We start from the raw sequence: 26,780 nt of genomic DNA on the forward strand, positions 1-26,780 counted from the left end.
AATCTGATTAATTTTTTTATTGAGATATGCTGTAGTGAAGTAATTATTGAGTTGTGTTAGAATACTTGTGCATTCAGATTTGGTAATGTAATTAATGCATTTCTAAATACTGTTTGGTAACTGCATCATAATCATTAGGAAGATCTCTTATATCTACTAATCTTCTATATTTAAAACAATATATCATTTAATTATTTTAAAAATATTATCTAATTCTATATGAAATTGTTTAATTGTATGTGGTCACACATTTTCAATTTTAAAATTTCTCTGATTCTGCAGATTATATTTTTGTAGAGCTTTGTTCACATAATCCTATATGAAATTGTTTACTTAAATGTGGTTGAACATTTTCAATTTTAAGATTGATTTTTTTCTAATTCGCCAGATTATATTTTTGCAGAACTTCGTTCACTTACCTTGTTTCCAAAAAGTTTATTTATTAGGTTCAAAATAATATTGAATTTATTGTTATTGGGAAACAGTTTTCATACAGATACACACAAATGATCACAAATGACTTTGTTAAAGTTTTGTATTATCTTGGAACTTAATTTTTCGCATATACATAACTGTTTATTTGGGTAAGTTGCCAACAAATGAATCAACAACAACGTTTATACTATTTTTAATAGTAATAAAACCAGTGTGTGACAGCATGATTAGATGTATTTAAATTTACTATCCACATCCGATATTTTTTGGTTTGTATGGTAATTCATCAGTCATAAAGATGCCATGAAAGAGATTATTTTTTAATGGTTTAGCATGTTTTTCTATATCCAAATTAGTTAATGCATTAACATATATACTAATTATGTTTTGGAATTTGTTTCTTTTAATCTGAACCTTTTTTCCATTGCTTAGTGACGCCTTTTTTGTTCTTCTACTTTTTATTACCTTCCTTTTTAGTTATAACATCATTTGCAACAGCAGCTGCCCTGCCTGCCAATGAACGAAGTGTAGCTAAATATGGTAAAGCTCCAAAAATGGACGAAATTGTCCTTTATGTCGTGTTAATCCAGAGCTTTCTTTCTTTTGGTTAGATATTCAATAATTTTTTGACAATCGGTATGCCTTATTTTATGATCAAACTATAATTTTTTATCTCTCTTTCTTCTATGAGCATCATTTAAAAATTATCAGTACCATACAATGGTTCATTATTAAATTTAATTTTAATTGTTTCTGATTTAGTTTTGCCATTAGCTAGGAATTATTAATCAATATTGAAGTTGCTGTAGCTCTATGGGGAGGAGATAGTTCAGCTCGTCAGTAAGTTTGATAACCTTCATAAGAAGAAAGGCCAGCCACTGAGTGCCCTCGCCTTTCTACTGAGATGTCACAAAGAAGGAATAACACGAAAGTTTGCCAGATTTTTCCCTTTATACTAACACAAGAACAGCTAGTTTTCCTTTGAGAACGCATCCGATTTACTCGCAGACGATTGGATATTACATCCAAAGATTTACTTTAGTTTCATTTAGAGATTTCGTCACTGCTGACTACGACGTGTTGGGAGTAAGTCGATTTTTCGCCCTGGACATTATCAAATTGGGTGCATAGGACTGCTGCTAGTGGGCAGTTCTCTAAATTTCAACGTCTTGGTCATCAACCCTTCATGTCGAGAAATGATACTTGTTGACAGACTGTGATAAATCTTACAAGTAAACTGGATGATGTCTGGGTTACAGTGTTGGAAAAAGGTTTAAACTTAGCACCAACGCTTAGAAGTGTTCCCACCACGGAATTCATTTCTTCTGTTGAGCAATCACTGTCATGTCTTTCAGAAGAACAGTTGAAAGAGATCAGACAGGAGTTTTCTCAACTTTTGCATCAGGCTTGACCTTCACAGAGTAATATTTCCTCTGCTGAACGGGAAGCAGTTCGATTATTAGAGAAGACCCTGAATTATTAATTTTATCAGCAGACAAAGGCAACGCTGTCGTTTTAATCTCTGAGGCCGATTATGTAAATGGGATGTTTGACTTACTTAAGGATCTGTCATATCATTTATGTCAGAAAAATACCACAGATCCCATAAAGCGGACAACGACTTCCCTTCTGAAGGACAATGAATTATATGGATTGCCGAAGGTCCATAAAGATCGTGACCTGTCACTTCCTACTGTTAGTAATTTGAGAGCGCCGACTTATGGTTTGGCAAAATATTTAGTAATGGTCCTCAGCCCTCATGTGAGTAGATGTGAACACCATATTTTATCCAGCATTTAAAGTCGCTTTGTCTTGGTTCCTCTGATTTACTTACCAGTTTCGATGTTGTGTCTCTTTTTACCCAGATCCATCTTGAAGAGTCATTGGTTTAATTACTGAAAATCTAAATATGGGAATGACTAAGTTCTACCATCTTGTACAGGCATGCACCTATTTTTCATTGAATAGCAAATATTTTGAACAGACTGATGATGTGGCTATGGGAACTCTTTTTATCCCCCATAGTCTTTGATCTTCTTATGAATGACTTTGAGGATATGGTCCTGAAAGCATCGTTTTTGGAGCATACTTGTTTTTTGAGTTACCTTGACGATATGTTTCTTGTTTGGCCATATGGAACAGATTCTTTGCACCGGTTATTGGACCATTGTAATTGTCTTCATCTTAACATCAAAAGGAGAGGATATTGCCTTTTTTGGATGTTCTGATTTATAAAAAGATGACAGAACTCTTGAGCATAGAGTTCATAGGAAATCGACACATACAGGTAGGTATTTACATGCTGCTGTGTACAGCAGTCCTACGATTCTTGGTCAAAATAGCATATGCTCTTTCGGATGCTGAGAATTTACCACAAGAACTGCAACATCTGAAGTACATGTTTAATCATAACAGTACTTACGGCAACCTACATCCTTCTGAATCTGCTTAGTGTATTCATCTCTCGGTCTCCCTCTACCCTCCACGCTGCCCTACAATGCTAAATTTGTGATCCTCTGATGCCCCAGAGCGTGTCCTACGAACTGGTCCCTTCTTCTTGTCAAGTTGTGCCACAAACTCTTCTTCTCCCCAATTCTATTCAATACCTCCTCATTAGTTATGTGATCTACCCATCTAATCTTCAGCATTCTTCTGCAGCACCACATTTCGAAAGCTTCTATTCTCTTCTTGTCCAAACTATTTATCGTCCATGTTTCACTTCCATACATGGCTACACTCCACACAAATATTTTCAGAAACGACTTCCTTACACTTAAATCAATACTCGATGTTAACAAATTTCTCTTCTTCAGAAACGCTTTCCTTGCCAATGCCACTCTACATTTTATATCCTCTCTACTTCGACCATCGTCAGTTATTTTGCTCCCCAAATAGCAAAACTCCTTTACTACTGTAAGTGTCTCAGTTTTTATTTCTTCTACATGGATTTTAATACCTACTCTGAATTTTTCTTTTGTTTCCTTTACTGCTTGCTCAATTTACAGATTGAATGACATCAGGGAGAGGCTACAACCCTGTCTCACTCCCTTACCAACCATTGCTTCCCTTTCGTGCCCCTCGACTCTTATAACTGCCATCTGGTTTCTGTACAAATTGTAAATAGCCTTTCGCTCCTTGTATTTTACCCCTGCAACCTTCAGAATTTGAAAGAGAGTATTCCAGTCAACATTGTCAAAAGCTTTCTCTAAGTCTACAAATGCTAGAAACGTAGGTTTGCCTTTCCTTAATCTTTTTTCTAAGATAAGTCGTAAGGTCTGTATTGCCTCATGTGTTCCAACATTTCTACGGAATATAACAATATGGATCGTAATAAGCCCTTCAGCATTGAAGCGCCGAAACTGGTAGCTACACAATAAATAAGATCATAAGGACGGCTGTAGGCTTTTCATTTTCTTACAATAGCAGTTGGGGACGCTATTTCCAAGTGGGTTGTGGCGGCGTAACTCCTCACCAAGATACCACCGTTGTCCTCTGTCCACACTAAAATCATGTGACATATCGCATTATACACTCCTGGAAATTGAAATAAGAACACCGTGAATTCATTGTCCCAGGAAGGGGAAACTTTATTGACACATTCCTGGGGTCAGATACATCACATGATCACACTGACAGAACCACAGGCACATAGACACAGGCAACAGAGCATGCACAATGTCGGCACTAGTACATTGTATATCCACCTTTCGCAGCAATGCAGGCTGCTATTCTCCCATGGAGACGATCGTAGAGATGCTGGATGTAGTCCTGTGGAACGGCTTGCCATGCCATTTCCTCCTGGCGCCTCAGTTGGACCAGCGTTCGTGCTGGACGTGCAGACCGCGTGAGACGACGCTTCATCCAGTCCCAAACATGCTCAATGGGGGACAGATCCGGAGATCTTGCTGGCCAGGGTAGTTGACTTACACCTTCTAGAGCACGTTGGGTGGCACGGGATACATGCGGACGTGCATTGTCCTGTTGGAACAGCAAGTTCCCTTGCCGGTCTAGGAATGGTAGAACGATGGGTTGGATGACGGTTTGGATGTACCGTGCACTATTCAGTGTCCCCTCGACGATCACCAGTGGTGTACGGCCAGTGTAGGAGATCGCTCCCCACACCATGATGCCGGGTGTTGGCCCTGTGTGCCTCGGTCGTATGCAGTCCTGATTGTGGCGCTCACCTGCACGGCGCCAAACACGCATACGATCATCATTGGCACCAAGGCAGAAGCGACTCTCATCGCTGAAGACGACACGTCTCCATTCGTCCCTCCATTCACGCCTGTCGCGACACCACTGGAGGCGGGCTGCACGATGTTGGGGCGTGAGCGGAAGACGGCCTAACGGTGTGCGGGACCGTAGCCCAGCTTCATGGAGACGGTTGCGAATGGTCCTCGCCGATACCCCAGGAGCAACAGTGTCCCTAATTTGCTGGGAAGTGGCGGTGCGGTCCCCTACGGCACTGCGTAGGGTCCTACGGTCTTGGCGTGCATCCGTGCGTCGCTGCGGTCCGGTCCCAGGTCGACGGGCACGTGCACCTTACGCCGACCACTGGCGACAACATCGATGTACTGTGGAGACCTCACGCCCCACGTGTTGAGCAATTCGGCGGTACGTCCACCCGGCCTCCCGCATGCCCACTATACGCCCTCGCTCAAAGTCCATCAACTGCACATACGGTTCACGTCCACGCTGTCGCGGCATGCTACCAGTGTTAAAGACTGGGGTGGAGCTCCGTATGCCACGGCAAACTGGCTGACACTGACGGCGGCGGTGCACAAATGGTGCGCAGCTAGCGCCATTCGACAGCCAACACCGCGGTTCCTGGTGTGTCCGCTGTCCTGTGCGTGTGATCATTGCTTGTACAGCCCTCTCGCAGTGTCCGGAGCAAGTATGGTGGGTCTGACACACCGGTGTCAATGTGTTCCTTTTTCCATTTCCAGGAGTGTAGGTTCGAAGAAGCCTGGCGTTTACAAAATGCCATGTGAGTGCAGCAAAATATACATTGGCCGAACTATTCGTACTATCAGATGTGTTGAACATCACCACCATACGCGATTATTCCAACCTGACGAACCTGCAGTGGCTGTGAAATGTATTACAGGGGTACACAGGATGCTATACAATGTGATGCAAGTGCTTGCAAATGCCTCACGTTACTTTATCGGATGCTAAGAAACAATGACATCTGAATCAACCAGCTATGAGCAATAATCCTTAATGATATATCGTTTTTCGACAGTATTTATCACTGGAGGCGCTGCAACTCTTCTTGCGCCAAGGGGCAGCAGCAGTGATTAAGTGCTTGCGTATTTTATCTTGGAGCATGCACTTCTTTATTTTCACTGGGTATAAATGTTCCATTGTTCACATTTGAATCAGTTATTGGCCAGAGTGGCTTACCTATTGTCACTTGATGATGGCAGCCAGTTGGACAGTGGAATTATTGTGTGCAGATGACAGTTTGATCCGGCTAATGACCTGGCAAGAATTGGAATACTGAAGTTATTCATGTATATAGATAAAAATTATTATGAGGATGAATATTTTTACAATTCCAACCACTTTCATCAAGATCATTAGGTGTGTCAAATTTTTGTTTTCCATACATTTTTCCTGTAACTGCTGTTTCAGCTTATTTTTCTCCTAATAAATGATCCGAAGACTGCATTCTTTCATTGTCAGCCAACTGAAGTTGTTTATATGATTCATACCCTTTCTCTAAATCTGTATGATCCCTAGTATAGGCAATAACATATTGTTTACAAGCTTTTTCTACTGGATTGATTCTTTGATCTCCTCAAGCTAATCTTTCATCTAGTTTGGTCCCTGAACACAAAAGTATAGCCTGGCAGATGCATTTCAAAAGGTAATTAATTAATGAATGTGTTAATTAATCCTTTTCCATATTTCTAATTTTCCCAAAATGTGTGTACCAAGTTATTCAAAAGTCTAATCAGATATGGTATTCCTTTTGGATTATTGGTAATGAAATCACTAATTGTATTTGTTAACATTTGTGTTATTCCTGCTTACCATTATGATAATTTTTATTTCCAGCTAATTCTTGTTCAAGAATTACTGCTGATATTGTGATCAATTCCCATGCATCATTCATCCAAACATATTCAACCGGTTTTTCTTCACCAGCTTTCTAATTGAAACTTGATTCTAAATCTGCTTTTAAATTTGGTAAATAGAAATCAACATTTTCACTTATCGAACTCTTACATTTTTGACCTTTGGTTGATTTTATTATATTTGGATTATTATCATAAACATAATTATTCTCGATGGTACAGTAAATTCACATAATTCTATAATTCAGGAGTATCAAATTTTGAATTTAAATCATTCTTAGTAATTCTGATTTTTAGTTAAATGTTTCATTATCCCATCTGTACATTAATCTTCTTTTTCACCAATTTTTTAATGTGTTTCCATTGAATTCAACTGGCAAAAAACAAACAAATATCAAATGCACAAAGAGGTTTTATTCCAAAAACTTTCTCTTTGCTATGGTTAACACACTTTAATATTCTTTCAGTTATGTTTATTTTTGAGACATCACCCTTAGGGGATTCTCTTAATTTTTTTACTTTCTTCCTTTTCTTCAAAATTTTTTTGTGCAGACGGTATTTCAGATCCACATAATGTATAATCAGACTATAGCCTTTCATAGCATTTTAATTTATTTCTCTTCTTCAAACTTACTCAGCACAGCCTGTGCTTCTGATCCACTTAATACATAGATGTATACAGCAGGGTTACCATCAGAGCATTTGTAATGTGAACTTAGGTATACTGGGAAATTTTCACGATATGGAAACATTTGTTTTTCAATTTCTCTAGTTTTTAACAACTATCCGAACATTATTATCTAAAATTCATTTCCTTGTTTTACCTGCTTGATTTCATCAATAACAGTCAAATCTTCTTTTTTATATCTTTCACATTGTTTTTGGTTGTGCTTTCCAAAACTTGAATTCTTTTTTCCACTCTTCGCTTTTCTCTGTTTTCTGTAGCTTTTTTAACTACTTCTGGATTCTATTTTACAAATATTTAGTACAGACAAAAAAGTGACAAATTTATTTTTATGTTTAACATTTAGATGTGGTAAATATCTTTAATTTTGATGTCTTCATTTACCTTCATTGTGTTTCCTAGTCACAACTACCCTAAGAAACCTTCACTGATGCTTATTCCAGCATTCACTACAATATTCCTCAAAAATCATCAAATTTTAAATCACCACCAACACTCATGCTAAATATTGTTTAAATTTATATAATCTTGTCGAAATATGTTTTAAGAATTTAGACTAATCTGAGCTAAATAAAAAGGAAATCTGTACCTTTATTCCTGCCTCTAGTAAAATATTCTCTAACCACATCCTGATATTTAGAATGAAATCATCAAATACTACAAAAAAAGGTCTTGACCGTGATCTGAAGGTGTAGTTTCTTAATTATACTCAATAAATGTAGTAATATTCTCATTATTCTTATCTTCCACTTTTTTGCACATTTTTATAAATTATTGATATTTTGGCACATCTAAAATTTTAGAGTAAACATGTAGATGACTGATTTTATCCCATTTCAACCATACTGGAGCTAGAATATAACTGTCAAACATTAATACTGTTTTTCCACATCTGCTTGGCTCTATCGAATTAGACAAGAGCTGATATCTTCTCTTGAAGTCTTATTTTTGGATCACAATCAGTTTTCATTTAATTAAGAATACAACATATTTTTTTAGTAGTAAATGAGTTGCCTATTTCAATTGGGTGGTAAGCCAACTGTTTTCGAAAAAGGTACCTATACGAGTTAGCTATGGTAGTCGGCTATTATTTTTAAGTGCAAATGTAACACCAAAAAATAATAAATTGTATTGTGAAGGAGAGACAGTAAAAGTGCCTGTTGATCAACATACTTTGAAATACTTTCAAAAATTTGTTCATTCAAAAAGCTGAATATTCACATTAAGGCTGATGAAATTTTTAATAGAGATATTATTAAAAATGCTTGAATCTGGTGGACCACTGATTCAAGAACCGCAATAACCTATATATTCCAGTCAACAATACAATTCAGGATTTAGAAACAAATATAAATTATAAAAATGACAATTTAACTGTCTGCATTGGTGCTTGGGGTACGGTGTTTGAGAAATGGCCTAATAAACTTTTATCCTTTTTGAATGAAGAATATAGAATCTGATGAGTTTTGCTCATTCCCTGTGAACAAGAAAAGGAAATACAACCTAAATATTCCCAACACAGATAGCGAAATTAAGATCCATATAGGAGATGGATGGCTTCATCCTAATCATAGTTGTATATGAGCTTCAGAATTGTTGAAGCTGATGGATCATATGACGGAAAAATTCAATAAAATATTAATTGATAGTTATGTGGTAAAGCTATTTGATTCTATAACCAGAAAGAAAAGAAATAATATTTTATCTAGAATTTATCATTTCATTTCATCATCAGTTTTGTTGGATTTGACTTTATCTCTTATTGATAAAATCAGCATGGAAAGTCATATACTTAACAATGGAAAAATAAAGAGAAAGAAAAATGTTAACTCGAAAAAAATAATCAGTTGACTGTTTCATTATTATTTGATACACACACTTTATGTGAAGGATGGAAGAAATGAGGTTTTTCTGCAAGAAATGTGGAACTTTTATTCTGTTAATTAGAAGATTATATCTATTACTGTTTCTTTGGATAGTTCCTTTCATGTAGATCACCCTAGGTTTTTGAATTTTTAAAATAGGTTAATATTTGACTGAGAAATAAACAAAAATCGATCTATTCTGTAGCTCATAAGTGGTCCTGTAGTATATAGGTCATGAATGCGTCAGAGAACTGACTCAGCAAGCTAATTCAGAAAGTGTGCACAGTAGCCATGCTCGCTTCTCCCTATCAAAGCACAGTTTCCTGTATCTCTATTCCTCAAAAGATAAACTTGTTGCACACTACTAGATCAGAAAGTTGCTAACAGAAGGCTCTTTTTTGTTTTCGAATCAACTTTGTCCCTCGAAATTGAACTATGTATATGATTTTTAAACAGCTTTTGCTAGCCCATATGGGCTAAGCTAGTGCTTCAGCTAGTCATTTGGGCAATCATTATTAAATCATTTGCTATCATGCATTCTTCAAGAACATCTGGCAGCTAATCTGGCAGCTCATCAGTATACAAGCAGAAGAAGAGGGAATAGCAGCAGTGTTACAGAAAAACTTGTGATGCAACAGCAGCGTCAGAAAAAACTTGGAGTGCGAAATTAAGAAGCAAGCAAAAAACATCATGAAAAAACTCCTCTGGGTTTCTCTAATAAGGCCTGGAGTTTCGTTAAATTTTATTAACATTCTATATAAATGGAGCCCTTACTCAAGAATCTCAGTAATGCAAGCAGTTCTAATTTATTTACAAAATAAGTCACCTAGAAGCAAATGTTTTGTATAACATCAGTGGATGTGAAAGTTTTAATGCTAGATATAAAGAAAAAAATTGTATGAAGTTTAATAATGGGTTTAAGATTCTTTTGTCTGATTGATAGTTGAAATTAATAACTAATTGGAATTTTCAAGTTTTTGAAGATGGACAGATTAAACACAGACACAATTAATTGTAGAAAAAGAAAAATAATAATAATGAATTTCATGATTTTGAATTTTTAGTTTAATTGATATTTATTGTTGTTACTACTCCTACTTGCCGCTGCACTGGGGCCATTTTTTGTCCGCCAAGTGTGCATAATGCAGCCACTTACTTGTGATTTATATATATAAGTTGGTCATTTCCCTACACATTTACCTTCTTGCTATTCTTAGACTGAGGTGACTGAGTCGAAACGAAATAAGATTGTAGGAAAGTATTGTAGGTTCTGGGTTATTTTTTCTTTAGGGAACATTATATAGCTCACAAAATTCTGTAGGGATCTTGTGATTACTGTCATTTTTTTCTTACAATGAAATGATCTGGAACCTAAAAACTTACCCCACTACCACCCATCTCAAACGTTTCGATTTGCTTCTATTCCAATTTTCCCACAGTCCATATTCACAAGTACCTTTACCTTTAATCCATATAAAAACAGTTTCATTAACAGATATGTTACGTCTATTACGTGTATACAAGGAAAAGGGTGAGGGTGACATATATGTTGATTTACCAAAGTCTTTATTAGCATTTTCAGCAATATGATATGTTCGGTATGCTATGATATCACGATCAACAAAGCTTTCCAGTCCGGATATATTGGGTACGCCTGTTCCACCACGTACAACAGCGACTGTTAGCCATCCATTTCCGTGGGTAAACGAATCATTGATGTCGATGCTGAAGTTCAGTCTGCATCCACAAAAGACTGCAGGTCCGTCCAGTAGAGCGTGTGCAGCGACAGATTTGATGGTATTCTTTTTCTTGTCGGCGGCAGATGTGGTCATTTCAACGTCTTCAATTGTTTTATATATAGTCTGTCTTGCACGACGACGGCGACTGTATCTTCTGTATGGCATCTTGTGCTCTAAACATACATCCTCAGAAACTTCTTCAAATTAAGGCCCATGTTTCATGCTAGTAGACTCCTCGTGGCTGGGAGTGTCCTATTTGTCAGTGCTAGTCTGCTTTCTATGTGCTCCTTGCTCCGTTCATTGTGGATTATTTTGCTGCCTAGTTAACAGGATTCTTTAACTTAATCTATTTCGTGCACACCAATTCTAATGTTAATATTCTCGCTGTTCTCATTTATGCTATTTCTGAGTACATTTCATCTTTCTTGGATCTAGTCAGTATCCATATTCTCCACTTATTAGATTGTTCATTCCATTCAACAGATTCTGTAATTCTTCTTCTCTTTCACTGAGTATAGTAATATCATCAGCGAATCTTACCATTGATATTTTACCTTCTTTTAATAGAAGCTCTTCATTCGTAGTCTTCTAGTCTTATTGTTTCCTCTTCGTACTTGTACATATCGCATATCACCTGTCCTTCCCTACCTTGTCAGAACGTCTTTTTTGGTTTCTTTGCCTTTCCTAAAGCCAAACTGATCATTATGTATCAGATCTTCATCTTTCTTTTTCATTATTCTGTATATTATCCTTGTAAGCAAACTGGATTCATGAGCCATTAAGCTGTGGAATAATTTTCTCACTTGTCAGCTCTTGAAATCTTTGGAAGTGTGTGGATGATGTTTTTCCGAAAGTCAGATGGCCAATTTCATACATTCTTCACTCCAACGTGAATAGTAGTTTTGTTGCCACTTCCCCCAATGATTCCAGAGATTCTGGTGGAATGTTATCTATCCCTTCCGTTTTATTGGACCTTGAGTCTTCCAGAGCTCGTTTAAATTCTGATTCTAATTCTGGATCCCCTATCTCTTCTATTAGGACCGACTCCTGTTTCTTCTTCTGTCACCTCTCACGTCTTCAGACAAGTCGTATGCCTTCATAGAGATCTTCAATGTACTCTTCCCACCTATTCGCTCTCTCCTCTGCGTTTACCAGTGGAGTTTGTAACACCTCCGTTGTGTCCCGACCCGTTCTGATCGAATAGCAGCCCAATATTTATTATGAATATGACTGTGTACCTAATGGGGCTGGTAATCGGAATTGACTGCAACGGAAGTTGTTACTTTCCAGTTCGTCCTGTTCAATACTGTGATAATGAAATGTCTGGTAACAAGAAAAACACCAACACAGTTTCACTAATTACGAACCTATATTCGTCTCAAAAACACAAAAAAAGGAGACAGCCACTGCCTTCGTCATACATATCTAATTACGGCTAATCTCAGCACAGGCTTCTTCATTTTCCATTATCGTCACACGCTAATCCATCACTGCATCCAACACTGCAATCCAACACTGCAATACAAGGAGATGCAGGCGCGGTAGACGCGAAACCAAATAGCAGCCCTACTCCCTTCTCCGTTAAAGCCTTGTATTTCAACAAACACCTTCACACATCTCTACCCGCAACATAGCACACGCTCAACTCCACACTCGCTCTCGCAACACGACACAATCGATTTTTTGCCCTATCGACCTGTGCCGAGTGCAAATTTATAGTAAGGCCCTATGGACACCTTACATCCCCGCCCTCGAAAACTTCTTTGGAGCATCTGGCGTAAAAGAATCGGCAAGGAGATTAGGTATCATTACATCTGAACAAAACACAAAGTGTAAATAATTAATGAAATTACAATTCACCAAATAATCCCTCGACTCTGGTAGTGGGCTGCCTCCACAATAATATTCTACAAAAGGTTACTACATCTTACAAACATGGCATTGTCCAAATCACAAATTTTTTTTTAAGCAGCAATAATCCTCTATAGTCCATATTGAATGTAACACACAACATCAATCTATCTTAATTAACATAGCATGGTAAATATTTTTATAAACTTATCTTATATTCAATTACCAAAAATCTTCACTTTCAAAGGTTTGTACGAGTCATTAACTACATATTTGTTATAACTTGTTACAGCAAAGACAAGAAAACAAACTAGTTGAATGCCAGCTACCCCTTTGGTATGCCATCCTTTCAGCGGGGTTCCTGCCATCCATACTATTATCACTCTAACTTATAACTCACTTGGCCAACACGCATTAAAGTTAAGGAAGAAATTCACAACTTATTCATTTGAGTTTTTAACAGAAGCAAAATTGAATATCAAAACTAAACATAGCATTTACTCCTTGACTTATGCAATTATTTTACAATCCCTCATACCTCTACAGATTCCATAATATTAAATGCTCCATTATACCACTAAGTATGTCTTACATAACTATTGGCAACACTATAACTAATGTGGTCACCCAATGAAAAATTTTAAACTACTGATCATTTCATTTTGCCAAACATTACTGCCATATGTGAATTGTTATCAAGAAAGCTTAGATGAGAGGTACAATATTTCCTGTTATACTGACATTAATCCAAATCTTCTATATGGATATTTGTTATTCATTACACAGTGCCAGAATTCTGCTTCTAAAGCTTGACCTACGTATAACCATAATTGACTCTGATAGCTAATTGGATACATGAATTACTAATTATTTATTAGTTACACTTTGTTTTATCAGCATACTTCAGATAAACATGTATACCTACAAATAACTTGCAGACAGATGTTGCTCATGTGCTAAATGACATACTTCAATACTTCAGACATCTCATACTCCATAAATTTCATTACACATAACTCCCTCAACTTAACAGCAACTTCAACTGCAAATAAATATATATCTTCAATCTACATCAATCCTCCATATACTTCAATACTTCAAACATCTCACACTCAATACACTTCATTACATATAACTCCCTCAACTTAACCGCAACTTCAACTGCAAATAAATATATATCTTCAACCTACATCAATCCTCCATATTCACTGCAATAACTACATAAAAATACTACTCCAGGCTCCTTAGCCTCCCCGTTCATCATATTTCACAGCATTTATTCGAACAACTATCTCCTCATGTATTTGTTTCTTTATATGTTCATCTTAATTATAAGCTGATACGTTACTTCAATTTTCTTACAATTCCTTGACCTTTTCATGCCTCATAAAACAACTCTGTAGGATTACACAAACTCTTGTTTGACCAATTAGCTTTCCACGACATTTTGTAAACATTAGCTTTCTTATCTGGTTCTCATTTTATTACTTCTGGCACTAATAATTTTGCAATATACTGACACTAAACTGAGCTTTCAACTTATTGATTCTTTGACACCTCACACACTACATCAAAAGTAACTACTTATCCTTATTTTAAGTCAACTATAAATTTACTACATGGTTCCTGACTGAATTGCTTGGATGACCACTACCAATCCTAACTACTACACTAACTTTCTTAACCTACGGATAGAGAAAGATGGTAGAGGAGTGAAACTTGAAATAAGAAATAAAGTCTCACCCAGCTGGGAGTGTACCAGTCGCCACTTGGTATACCAGCAAAAGAGTTGCTTGCTCCCTACACCTCTCTTTCTTCAATTTGTACCTCATGATCCCTTCGTCTGTCTTCTCCCCTCTCATAATTCCTGTCATCATCATCTCTCCTATGATTGTGATGAAACTATCAACCATTGCCATGGTTCCTACGTCCATTACCCCCACCTCTACCTCTGTAATTTGGTGGGCCATTAAACTGACTGTGATGTTAATCATTTCCTCCTTGGTTCTGATCATGCATCTGATTGTTTCCCTGTGGACGAATAGTTTCTAATTGCTCCAATATTTCCATTAAAGTATCTCTATCTTTAATGAGGCTTCCAGATAAGTTTTCTTGCATCCTACGACTTAACCTCTTTTTAATTCTTGATATCATTATATCGTCATTCAACAGCTGCTCCAATGTGGTATTCAACTCCCATAGACTCTCAGTAAATTCTCTTAAGGTACCTCTCCAGGTATTAAGGAACTTGTGATGCAGTAAATCTTCAAGTGTTGCACACTGGTGACTTTTGGACCAGTATTTCTTTAAAAACTCTTCCTCAAATTGATCATAACTAGTAATCCCTTCCTTATTCATGACTCCCCAAGTGAAGGCCTCACCTTCCATCCTATCTATTGCAAATTGAATCTTGTCTGCGTCTTTGAAATGTGCTGGAAAAACTCCTTTTAACCATTTCATAAATGTCATTGGGTGCAACCCTCCTTTCGGTTTAAACTTCTGCCCTGTATTATTTTGGATGTACCGATTATCACTGCTCATCAAGGTAACGACTCTACCTTCCCCAACGGTTAAAGTGGTATTGCTAATTCATTTATCAATTTCTTCTGTCTTGCTCTCCAATTGTTGCACTCCTTGTTGTAATTGCCTGACCTCCATTGCAACCCTCTTGTTATCCTCTTCTCATTGCATGGCTATAGCATTTCTCAGATTGACAGCCAGTTGGTTTTGCCTATCTCCTATCCCTTTAACCGCATCATTGCATTGTTTCTGCATCTGCGTCACCTTGGCGATTCGATGATTGCAATTTGTTTCCACTTCGGTGATCCTTTCTCCCAATTCGGCTTTAGTTTCTTCAATATCGTCTTCTATCTCTTTTGTTAACTTTCCTTCTATCTTCTCCACGTCTCCCTGGACTTGGTCTATGCTCTTCTGTAGCTTACTCTCTCTCTCGTTGATGTCCATCTTCAGTCGTTCTTGTAACTCCTGCATTTCCTTCTTCAGATTATATTCTATCTTCATTTGCAATGTTTTGATCTCTTGTGCTAGAGTTTCCTTAAATGATTTTTCTAAGCTTTCTTTGGTTTCTTGCAAATCTTCCTTTAATGATTCTTTAGTTTCTTGTAAATCTTTCTCTAATGATTTGCGGAATATTTCTTCCCTTTCTCTAGTTTCTTGTAAACCTTTCTCTAATGATTTGCGGAATATTTCTTCCCTTTCTCTAGTTTCTTGTAAACCTTTCTCTAATGATTTGCGGAATATTTCTCCCCTTTCTCTAGCTTCTTGTAAACCTTCTTTTATTGTTGCCTTGGTTTCCTTTAGCAAGTCTGCTAACATCGACCATATATCTGCACCCTCTGAAACTGGCTTATCTCTCGTCGTTTGTCCCGGTGCCTCGGGGTAACTAGTTGAATGTGCTAATGGGCTTTCTAATGACAATCCATAATCACTGATTCCTGAATCATCTCTGTCTTCGTGTCCTATCCCTTTCCATTCAACTACTGCCTCACAAACCTGCTTATCTTCAGTAGACAAGTTTGGTTTATTTTTAATGCACAGGCAAGTAATATAAAATAAACTCTAGTAACCCAAAACACTCCTAATTACCGCTGAACTGATCAAACAGTAACTGTAGTATCTTCAGTTAATCCCAAAATTGATACAATACGTATGAATACTGAACATAACGACTCTGAAAACCTAATAATTTCAAATATAAATTTTCACATACACAGCTTATGTAAAATGTTTTAAATAAGACAAATCACACCATTCATTAAATCCATAAATGTAAAATCTCCAAAAACAATGAGCATATCTGTATAATCACCATCTAGACAGCACAGTATGCATAAATAAGTATGCTATATTTCAGAGTATGTTTCGCAAACTTTTCGGAAATTACTGTAATTTGGCACTTGTCCTAGGGTAAAACACAGTTTAAAACTGTTTATTTATCGTGAAGACAGTATACTGCAATTTAATGTTATGCTAACCAGTTGTCTTCACTCACCAACTGACGTTACCACGAGTCGCAATGGTTTGACGTTTGAAGTGGGCGTGGCGCTGTACTGCCGCCGGAGCTGCATGAAGTCGCGCTGAAAATCTGTGGTGAGTCATCGTAGTTCTCAGTCGGCTGCTCCGTGGCGCTGCAGGCGGGCGTAGTTTGTAGTTCGGCCGCTAGATGCCGGGTTGGCGCTCGGTGTCTCGAGGTCGCACTGATCGCTGTAGAGTGTAGTTCATCTGCGTCTGACCTACTCCTTGCACAGGTAGTTGGGATGATGTGTGAAATCATCTCACAGATCGAAGCTCTTTGGCGCAGCTGCTGCACGGGTCTGCGTGACGTCATTCAACAATTGCGTCGCGACATAAATTGTCGCCTGCATCACAGTTTATGGGTCCACATGAAGTTGCTCGATTTTCATGATTCAAAAAGCAATTTCGATCATAACATTACTACTAAACACTTCTTTAAAAGCTTCCGTGACGAATTCTTGGCTCGTTTTGTTGTGGTAATGTTCACACATGACTTCCTTTAGTGTTCACTTTTCACCGTTTTTCATGCAGATTTATGCGTTTGCACATTATAACACAGTTTATCGATACTATTACTCTTATCTAATATGGCGAGAAAAACAGTTTATTCACAATCGTAAGATGCTATTACTTTGTATTGTTCAAAATGCACTGTTTCTTGTCGCGATTTTAAAGTTTATACTCTTTCTTGATCCGAAATTGGAAAATATTTTCTCGCGTTAAGCAAGATAAAATTACCTATTGTTCTTACTATTCGTCCGAAGATTGCACTTGTCCTTTCACGGTAAGCCAAGGTGTAACACCTCCGTTGTGTCCCGACCCATTCTGATCGAATAGCAGCCCAATATTTATTATACGAGGGTCGTTCAGAAAGTAACCTCCGGTTGATTTAAAAAAATACACCAAGTTAAATAAAAATATTTTAATATATACATCTTACAACTACATCTTTGCACTATTTTTCTACATAGTCTCCATAGCGATTGAGGCACTTATCGTATCTCTTCACAAGCTTTGAAATTCCTTCTGCATAAAAATCACCCGCTTGTGCCTGGAGCCAGCCTGTGACCGCATCTTTGAGCTCTCCGTCGTCATCAAACCGCTGTGACCCGAGCCATTTCTTCAAATGCATGAAGAGGTGATAATCACTTGGCGCCAGGTCTGGGCTGTAAGGTGGATGGTTGATAACGTCCCACTTGAAGGACTCAAGAAGGGCCGTTGTTCTGCGAGCAGAGTGATACCGGAAGTCAGCATACCACGGCGTTTGTTCTGTATAGCCCGTCGTAACTTTTTTATTGTTTCACAGTACACGTCTTGATTAACGGTCGTACCACGTTCCATGAATTCAACCAACAACACTCCTTTGGCATCCCAAAACACCGTTGCCATCAGTTTTCTGGCAGAAAAATCTTGCGAGGCTTTTCTTGGTTTGATAGGCGAATTTGAATGTGCCCACATCTTTGATTGTTCTTTTGTCTCAGGGTTCACGTACTTAATCCAGGTTTCGTCACCAGTCACGATTCTGTTTAACAATGGTTCTCCTTCGTCCTCATAACGTGACAGAAAGTTTAATGCAGAGGCCATTCTTTGAGTTTTGTGGTGGTCGGTAAGAATTTTGGGCAACCATCGTGCACAGAACTTACGGTAACCCAATCTTGCTGTCACTATCTCGTACAAGAGAGTCTTAGAAATCTGTGGAAAACCAGTAGACAACTCCGACATTGAGAAACGTCGATTTTCACGAACTTTTGCATCAACTGTCTGAACGAGTGCGTCAGTCACCAATGATGGTCTACCACTCCTCTCTTCATCATGAACGTTTTCTCGTCCACTTTTAAATAAACGTACCCATTCACGGACAACTCCTTCACTCATAACTCTTGGTCCATACACGGCACAAAGCTCACGATGAATAGCTGCTGCAGAATATCCTTTGGCTGTAAAAAACCTTATGACAGCACGCACTTCACATTTGGCGGGGTTTTCTACTGCAGCACACATTTCAAACTGCCACAAAAACTAAACTAGCGCAGGTACGACGTTCACTCGACCACGGCTTGATGCCGACTGACCTGTTGAGTGCGTGAACGCACAGATGGCGTCGCTACTCCCCCCACAACCCGCACTGTGACCAATCGGAGGTTACTTTCTGAACCACCCTCGTAAATATCACCGTGTACCTAATGGGGCTGGTAATCGGAATTGACTGCAACGGAAGTTGTTACTTTCCAGTTCGTCCTGTTCAATACTGTGATAATTGAAATGTCTGGTAACAAGAAAAACACCAACACAGTTTCAGTAATTATGAACCTATATTCGTCTCAAAAACACAAAAAAAGGAGACAGCCACTGCCTTCGCCATACATATCTAATTACGGCTAATCTCAGCACAGGCTTCTTCATTTTCCATTATCGTCACACGCTAATCCATCACTGCATCCAACACTGCAATCCAACACTGCAATCCAAGGAGATGCTGGTGCGGTAGACGCAAAACCAAATATCGGCCCTAGAAATGTCACTGACCACTTTCGTAATAATACTTCTTCACCTTCCCGGTATTATTCTAGTACAAGGGGTCTAACCACGGCGATGGCGACTCCCTTCTCCTTTAAAGCCTTGTATTTCAACAAACACCTCCACACATCTCTACCCACAACATGGCACACGCTCAACTCCACACTCGCTCTCGCAACACGACACAATCGATTGTTTGCCCTATCGATCTGTGCCGAGTGCAAACTTATAGTAAGGGCCTACAGACCCCTTACAAGTTCCCATTGAATTCTTGATGTTATCTCCCTTGCTTCTAACTTCGCTGAAGGTTGTTTTGGGTTTTCTCTGTGGTGCGTCAGTTCATCTGAGAATTCTGTCTTTTCCAACTTTTTCACATTTTTCATGCAGCTATGTCACCTTAGTTTCCCCGCACTTTCCATTTAGTTCATGTCTAAGTGACCTGGATTTCTCTATTCCCAAATATCCATGAGTATTTTTTTACTTACTTCTTTCACTGATCGTCTGAAGTAGCCCACGGTTTCTTTGCAGTTACCTTCCTTGTACCTACGTTTGTCTTTCAAATTCTGTGACTGCCCTTTCTCGCTCCTCTTCAAATGAACTCTCTACTGAGCTGTTCGTTATTGCAGTATCTATAGCCTCAGAGAACTTCAAACGTATCTATTCATTACATAGTATTTCCATATCCCACTTCTTTATGCATTGATTCTTCCTGACTAGTTTCTTGAACTTCAACCTAATCGTCATCATTTCTAACTTGTGATCTGTGTCTACATCTGTTCTTGGGCACGCCTTACAATCCAGTATTTGATTTCGGAATCTCTGCCTGACCAGGACGTAATCTAACTGGAATCTACCCATCTCCTCAGACCTTTTCTAGGTATACCTCTTCCTCTTGTTATTCTTGAACAGATTATTCTCTATTACTTGCTGAAATTTATTGCTGAACTCAATTAGTCTTTCTCTTCTCTCATTCCTATTTCCTAGCCCAAATTCTCCAGTACCATCTCATCTACTCCTTCCCTTACAATCACATCTCAATCCCCGATGGCTATTAGATTTTCATCTCCCTTTAAGTGCTGAATTAATCATTCAGTATCCTCATATATTTTGTCTATCTCTTCATTTTTAATGGTGTAAAAGGAAAGTATTAAAAAGTTAGTATCAGTACCTTATTCACATTTAGAATCGTGTATGCTATGGTCATACCCTAATTTTTGCTTATTTTGTTATTCCTATGGACAATCTAAAGATGCCCCACGAACGCGATACGTGTTGTTAATAAAAGGGGATATTGCAACCAAGACTGAAATACACTGACTTACTGCCCATACGGCGTAATGGAAAGGTAGATTCTGTAACACATAAATAATAGGGTGGGCGATTTCCCACGAGCACTATCACTGTTAGTGCACACCAGTTCGATGATCGCTCGCCATGGGTCCGCTAAGTAGTAGAAGCAGACGGGAGCTCACCTTTAAATTCCCTTGTATGATAAGTGTTAAAGCACGAACAGCTCAGTACTAATATACAGCACATGTGGAAATCTTGTCTGTACAAAGGAACTACCAAGTCGAAGCAACGACGCTAGTTTACTCAGAATATCGATACGAACGTATCAAATTTAGAGATATAACAACGAGCGTTTTCGACGTACTTGACACATCTATTGCAGGGAATACATTATTAAGTTTCACTATACGGCACTGCACGCGAAATTTACGTAGTTCAAAGCTGAGGAAATATGCAGCAGTAAGTTGCTAAAAATCTGTTAATTGCAGATCTAGATTTCAACCATTGTGCGGCTGTCACCAGTGCTAAAAACATGTAAGAATAGATTACAATAAGACACGTGCATGAATCGAAGCGTATTATAGTTGTATAAGGTTCCTGCCACAGTAGTACAGTAACATAATGGTAAGATGCAAGTCATAACGCCGTATGGGATGGAACTTCACATAGGGTTTGTAGAAGAAAAAACAAACAAAAGTCGTATTTCAATCAGTTCATGTTTATGTTTAGGGCCCCATACATCAACTGGCAAAAACGGAACCCTTATAGGATCACTTGGTTGTTCATCTGTCTGTCAGTTAACAACCCTTTCTCTCAGGAACGAGCAGACGTATCAAGTTGAAATTTAAGAGACATATTAAGGTCTAGGGTCTCCAGATGCTGTACAAAATTGAAGCCATTAAGTCAAGGCAATCAAAAGATACGACTATTTATATCACATGTTTTGATATCGAAAATTCAATCAACAAAACCTATAAGGTATTTTCCGTTGACGTAGGATCATGAAATTTGGCAGGGAGCAGGGCTTCACTGTAAAATTAAAGGCCAAAACCGGAAAGTTGTGATTTTGTAATTACTTTACACGAAAAAAATTGTAATTTGTTATCACACTTTCTGACTATTCGTCTGCTAAGATCCCTTTTTTTCGGGGAATGGTTAGACGTATCAAGTTCAAATTGGTCTCTTGGCGGTATGATAAACTGTAGCTTCTAAGTCAACGTAATCAAAAGATACGACCATTTATGTGCCATTTTGCTAATTGTAAACTCACTCATTAAAACCTCTACGGTACTTCGCGTTAACATAGATTCATGAAATATGGCTAGAGGCAAGGTTTCACAGTACAAGTAAAGTAAAAAAAATGCAAATTTTGAATTTGTAGTTATGTCAAACAACAAAAATATTTTTTTTGACATTTTTTATCTGATTTAAAATTTCATATTAAAATATTATTGTAAGTCTTGGACTCCCTGGGACGAATAACTTGTCAGTATCAATGCAGGTAACAGGTAAATATCGTCGAGATTCTCGATTCCCGGTATTGATGAATTGACTATACCGATAGGATTGTACGAAACCCTCAGTTTGTGTGCCCTACTTGCACTTGGCCAATTTTTCTTTAAGCTTAAGCTACCAGTTCTGACACTTCACTGGTGCTATCCTCAGACCCCTATGATACATTGTGCACGGATGTACCACAACGATTGATGCAGTACAACAGCAGCCATCAAAGAAATATTGATTTCGTGTATATATTTTTGAAGTGAGCACCTAAATGGTTGCCGGCCGCGGTGGTCTAGCGGTTCTAGGTGCTCAGTCCGGAGCCGCACGACTGCTACGGTCGCAGGTTCGAATCCTGCCTCGGGCATGGATGTGTGTGATGTCCTTAGGTTAGTTAGGTTTAAGTAGTTCTAAGTTCTAGGGGATTGATGACCATAGATGTTAAGTCCCATAGTGCTCAAAGCCATTTGAACCATTTGAACCTAAATGGTTGAACAACAAGTGTCAATAATTGCCCTCCTGATCCGTTGTGAGGTTTCTCAGCAACATTTTGACACAAAACTTTGGCATGTGCAAAACGGATGTCAAAATTTGATGTGTTGTGAAAGTGCTTAAGTTTAGCAGGTCACCCATCATCCTCATTATTAAACACATCAGATGAATTCACAACTGCGAATAATGGCTACCATCAGCTGTAGAATGGAATGACAACAATGAAAATCTGTGCCGGTCCGGTACTCGAACTTGAATTTCCCGCTCGCGATAAGCGTTACATCCGGGTTCGAGTCCCGGTCTGGTACAAATTTTCGTTGTTGTCATTCCATTCAACAGCTGATGGTAGCCATTGCGAATTCATCTGATACGTTTAGTTACAGCTGTGGTCACCGCAGTGCATCCTCATCAGAATAACACCGCCATTTCAATATCGTCATTATTAAACGTTCGACATTTTCGTCTGTTTTCTAAGTTAAAAGTCTCCCTGAGCGTGGTTCATCTACAGCGTGTTCTCGACCTCACAAAAGTGGTTTGTACCGGCGAAAAATTTGTGCTCTTCGTAAGGAATCTTCAACATAGACCGTGTTTAGACTTTTCAAAGGTCTCACTTCCGGATTTCCCGAGTTTAATACACAACCTGATGGCATGAAGCTCATCTAAATTCCGCTGTTCTATTTTTAATACATAGCAAAAACACAGACTCACTGATAGCGCTCTTAAAAATCATGAGATGGCTGTACGGAGCTGAAACTCGGCCTGAGCATCTGGGAGGGATTACACACAGGTGTACACAAGTTTAACAATATAGCGTTGCCAGATGTCTCGCAGTATTATCAGTCTAATTACTTTTCTCACACACCTCTTATGATGACATGGAGAATGAAGATGTAGAGTGTTAAAGCTTTAAGAGTGTTAAAGCTTTAACAGTTTCCACATTAAAAATTCGGATGCATCACATTTCAAGACTATTTTTACAAATCCATAGTTTCCTCAGTTATGGTGTTAATAGATTTTCCCTCAGATTTTGTCTATGCCTGAAGAGGACCTCAGTGTATTCAAAATGGTATCCCTAATATTTAAAGGCGAAACACGAATTAAGCGAGAGATGGGGAAAAAGAAAATACGTCCGGCAAGAGTTGAACGGAGCGGCAGACGCCAGGAACCAGGTCGGCCGTTTTAATTTTCGGAGGTTAATGAGCTGAGATGCGGGCTTTCCGCCGCTGGAGGAGGCGCAATTCATTAACGTCTGGAGAGGCCAGGTCGGCCCGTCTCCCGCTGCTTGTCTGCTGGAAAACGCTCTCCGGACTCCCGGCAAAGTCCTTCTCTCCCGGAACTCGTTAAGAATTCTTCAGCGGCCATTTGTACGAGTCCTTCGGAGATTCCGACCGCCCCTCACAAATCGTTTACGCTTTAATCTTTTACAGCACAAGGAAGGTGCACGGGTATTTGCTAAAATAGACATTTTGATTTCACTCTTACGTAAATATCGCTTCTTGTCCGATTACAATAGCCGCATTTAGTTTTATCATAAGATCTCAGACAAATGACATGCAAAAAAAAAATATCTATACTAGTATACTGAGCTAAACGCTGCGAAAATGATTGGAATTGCGAAAAGCCTGTTTCTTAAAATCTGATAAAAGGAAATCATGACTTTAAGTATGCAATATGACTGGAAAGACTAACGATTTTGCGACTGAAGACCCTGTAGTTTGGTCCCTTTATACCCCAAACCAACCAACTAGCAATTTCTCGTAGCAGCAACATCGTTGTTTTATTATCTAGTGAAGGTTCTGATACATTGCCTGCTTCCAAAGGTCTAAGTCTTGTGTGACCCGCCACGAATTCGTCTCCTACGCTAACTTCTTCATGTCACAGGAGTATTTGCAAACTATAGCCTCAATTATTTGTTGCTGGATGTATTCAAATCTTTGTCTTGCCCTGCAATCTTTACCCTGTACAGCTCCCCCTAGTACTATGAAAGTTATTCCCTGATGTCTTAACAGATGTCCTATCATCGTGTCCCTTCTTCTAGTCAGTGTTTTCCATACATTTCTTTACTCGCCGATTCTGCGCAGAACCTCTTCATTCCTTACCTTATCAATCTACCTGATTTTCAACATTATTTTCTAGCAACGGACCTCAAATTCTTCGACTGCCTTCTGTTGTGGTTATTCCACAGTCCATGTTTGACTATCATACGATACTTTGTTCCAAAAGTACATTTTCAGAAATTTCTTTCTCAAATTAAGGTATACGTATGATACCAATAGACTTCTCTTGGCCAGAGATGTCCTCTTTCGCTGTGCTAGTCTGTTTTTTTATGTCCTCTTTGCTTCATCAGCCGTGATTTGTTATGTTTCCAATGTACATAAATTTCTTAATTGCGTCTACTTCGTAATCTCCAATTCTGATGTTAAGTTTCCCGCTACTGCTACCTGTCATTACTTTCGTCTCCTTTCAATTTACTCTCAGTCCATAAATTACCATATATTTAATCCCAACAACTATAAGACTAATCACCAACAGATTCGAACAGTTGTAATACCAAGCTCCCCCAAAGACACTATAGAATAGTCTACAACTTACATGAGACGCTCCGTGTAAAATCTTGAGGCTAGGAATAAATTCTTTCATATTAGTACAAATCCTCCTGGGTAATATAGTTCATCTTATAATGTTAACCAAGCGTAAATAATATGAACGGTTTATACACTACTCATTAAGGAACACCTGCTTATGCAGATGAGACTATCCGAAACATAATGTGAATAATGTAAATAGGTATTATTATGTACTGGAGATTACTTTGTGAAAACATTCGAGTGATTAAAAAAAAGTACGAACTCCAGAAGATGCAGTGCATAACATTTTCATTAGCACAGAACCATGGGCACAAAGCCATATTGTTGTTGTTGTTGTGGTCTTCAGTCCTGAGACTGGCTTGATGCAGCTCTCCATGATACTCTGTCCTGTGTAAGCTTCTTCATCTCCCAGTACCTACTGCAACCTAAATCCTTCTGAATCTGCTTAGTTTATTCATCTCTTGCTCTCGCTCTACGACTTTTACCCTCCACGCTGCCCTCCAATACTAAATTGGTGATCCCTTGACGTCTCAGAACATGTCCTACCAATCCATCCCTTCTTCTCCCCACAATCTCCTCTTCTCCCCAATTCTATTCAACACTTCCTCGTTAGTTATGTGATGTACCCATCTAATCTGCAGCATTCTTCTGTAGCACCACATTTCGAAAGCTTCTATTCTCTTCTTGTCTAAACTATTTATCGTCCATGTTTCACTTTCATACATGGCTACACTCCATACAAATACTTTGAGAAACGACTTCCTGACACTTAAATCAATACTCGATGTTAACAAAATTCTCTTCTTCAGAATCGCTTTCCTTGCCATTGCCAGTCTACATTTTATGTCCTCTCTACTTCGATCATCATCAGTTATTTTGCTCCCCAAATAGTAAAACTCCTTTACTACTTTAAGTGTCCCATTTCCTAATCTAATTCCCTCAGCGTCACCCGACTTGATTCAACTACATTCTATTATCCTCGTTTTGATTTTGTTGAAGTTCATCTTATATCCTTCTTTCAAGACACTGTCCATTCCGCTCAGCTGCTCTTTCAGGTCCTTTGCTGTCTAAGACAGAACTACAATGGCATCGGCGAACCTCAAATTTTTATTTCTTCTCCATGGGTTTTAACACCTACTCCGAATTTTTCTTTTTTTTCTTTACTGTTTGCTCAATATACAGATTGAATAACATCGGGGAGAGGCTACAACCATGTCCCACTCCCTTCCCAACCACTGCTTCCCTTTCATGTCCCTCGACTCTTATAACTGTCATCTTGTTTCTGTACAAATTGTAAATAGCATTTCGCTCCCTGTATTTTACCCCTGCCACCTTTAGAATTTGAAAAAGAATATTCCAGTCAGCATTGTAAAAAGCTTTCTCTAAGTCTAAAAATGCTATAAACGTAGGTTTGCCTTTCCTTAATCTTTCTTCTAAGATAAGTCGGAAGGTCAGTATTGCCTCACGTGTTCCAGTATTTCTACGGAATCCAAACTGATCTTCCCCGAGGTCGGCTTTTACCAGTTTTTCCATTCGTCTGTAAAGAATTCGCGTTAGTATTTTGCATCCGTGACTTATTAAACTGATAGTTCGGTAATTTTCACATCTGTCAGCACCTGCTTTCTTTGGGATTGGAATTATTATATTCTTCTTGAAGTCTGAGGGTATTTCGCCTGTCTCATACATCTTGCTCACCAGAT

This window comes from Schistocerca serialis, chromosome 7 (genome assembly GCF_023864345.2).
Source record: "Schistocerca serialis cubense isolate TAMUIC-IGC-003099 chromosome 7, iqSchSeri2.2, whole genome shotgun sequence".
NCBI classification, from domain to species: Eukaryota; Metazoa; Arthropoda; class Insecta; order Orthoptera; family Acrididae; genus Schistocerca; species Schistocerca serialis.